The following is a 2,342-nucleotide window of genomic DNA, read 5'->3' on the forward strand; positions in this document are numbered from 1 at the left end:
ATCTAATAAACATATTTTCATTATACACGGTCAGTTTTTTGGTTTTATTTTATTTTATTTTTCCCCCATTTGTATTTTTCTTCTTTGTTTTGTTTGTTTGATTTTATTGCAGAAAACAAACCAACAAAAAAAAAATAAACTAAAATAAACATATTTGCATTTTACACAGTAAGTTTTCTAGGAGTTTTTTTTTTTTCAGTTGTATTCTTTCCACTTCGTTTTGTTTGTTTGTTTTGTTTTTTCCGGTAATCTGCGGCTGACACCGATGATTGCCGATCTCGTCCGATCAATGCTTGACGGGAATTCATGAGAAATCGGGTCAAATTATGCAGGACTACCTTTTTTTCTTTTTTTTTTCTTTCACTTTTTCTTGGACCCTAAACACCTACAAATGATTTTTACATTTTTTCCCCCAGTTTTTGCCATTAATAAAGTTTCATTTCTTCGCCAGATTGGACACTAACAGAACAAATTCAACATAAATCATTTCGTTTACAAAATGAAGTCCGCTGTTTGCATTTACAGAAAATTTACTCCCGTCATATGTTAGCTAAACCAAGGGTGGGAGAGAATTTATAAATATAAACGCAAAAATGTGTGTGTGTGTGTGTGTGTGTGTGTGTGTGTGTGTGTGTGCGCGCGCATGTGTGCGTGTTCGCTTCTTCTTGTGTATGTCCGCGAATGATTTGCCTTGCAGCGCAAAAATAGGCCAGACTTCCTTGCACCTGTTCATTTCGCTTCATAAACCTTCATATAACGCCCTTATCAGTTCCTCTCCCTCGTATAAAATATAAATAAAAGCGAGGTTAAGAACATCTAGGTTAGAAAGAAAGGAATTATATATTAATGCATATTAAAGAAAATATTTTTAAAAAATATAGGAATAAAAAATTCAAATACATCTTCAAAGGAGGAATTAAGGATACCGGAATAGGAAGGTAAAAAAAAAATATGAAAGGTAAGTATACAAGAAATAGTAAAAAATATATCACGAAGAAATAATGTGGATGAAAAAAGGAAAGAAAAAAGAAAGGAAAGGGCACATAAGGAATACGAGAAAATTTATAAATAGAAAACGAAAGAAGAAAATCCACTGTTGGAAAGTGGAGTTGCTTAGTGTAAAAACAGTTGAGGGGGTTAAGGTTGATGTATGTATAGCTAGGGTCAGCGATGATGACCGAGGTAATTGAGTCCGTGTGAAAAAAAAAAACAATGCATAAAGAAGAAAGAGAGAAAAATATCTTTTCGTTCGCATGCAAAGAAGAGTTGTTTTTCTGATTTTGGACGAAGCAGACGTATCGGTTAGACGCGAAGATGCATTGAAGAAAAAGAAGACGCCAGAAAGTTTAAGTCCTCCCCCCACACCGCTCACTCGTTCGGCAAATAAAGAGCCATGCCAGACATCGGTGTTGCGTTTTTTCATCAGATGCTTCTTTCAGCATCAACCAGTAACGGGCAAGAAATGCATTCCCAAAGAAAACCAAGAAACAGGGGGGGGGAGGTAATTTTATTCACAATACATATGCACACACATTAGAAGTGTCACCGCAATGTTTCATCTTTGTGCCTGTTTTACAAATATTTTAATGGAATGTGCTCTGATGAACTCGTTGCACTTGTACCCCCTCAACAACCCCGCTTAGCAACAAAATCACACCCCTTCACTGTTAAGGTCTCTAAATGCCAGAAAGCTTTCTACTCTAATAGTTTCTTTCTTCGAACAGCTAGACTTTGGAATTCCCTTCCTGCTACCTGCTTCCCTAACTGTACTGATATGCAGAAGTTTAAATATAACGTAAACCAACTGTTATATTTTAACGAGTCGTTTATTATACTTATAATGATGAATGTTCTTTTGTTTACATGTTAAGAAGTGTAAGAGTCTTAGGAGGGGTGAAGAGACAGTCTTATTATAAGCACAGTCTTAGAAAGAGTCTTATTATAGTGTTTGTCGTTGAGAGAGAGTCTTATTATAAGTGATGCTGTTGAGAGAGTTCTAGAGAGAGATGTTGTGAGAGAGATTGTTCATGTTATGATGTTTCATATATATTACTTAGGTTAATAGATGTGTTGCTATGTGAAGCTCTTAGAGTGAGGAGATAGTGTTCAGACAGTCTTAGTGTAGATATGAGATGTAGATTCACATTGTGGATATGAGATGTGTATGTCACGACATTTTATAACACAGACATATAATACAATTCAATTTACCTTTTTGTAAGAATCACAAACACAAGATGACGTTTTATCAAAACACATGATGGGTTTATTTCTTCACGACCGGCCGGGGTTTTCTCATCAAGAATTCAAAGCTTCACATTTTAGTTTCAAAGTGACCGTCT

This window comes from Euprymna scolopes, chromosome 40 (assembly GCF_053919585.1).
Source record: "Euprymna scolopes isolate OS-2025 chromosome 40, ASM5391958v1, whole genome shotgun sequence".
Taxonomy (NCBI): Eukaryota; Metazoa; Mollusca; class Cephalopoda; order Sepiida; family Sepiolidae; genus Euprymna; species Euprymna scolopes.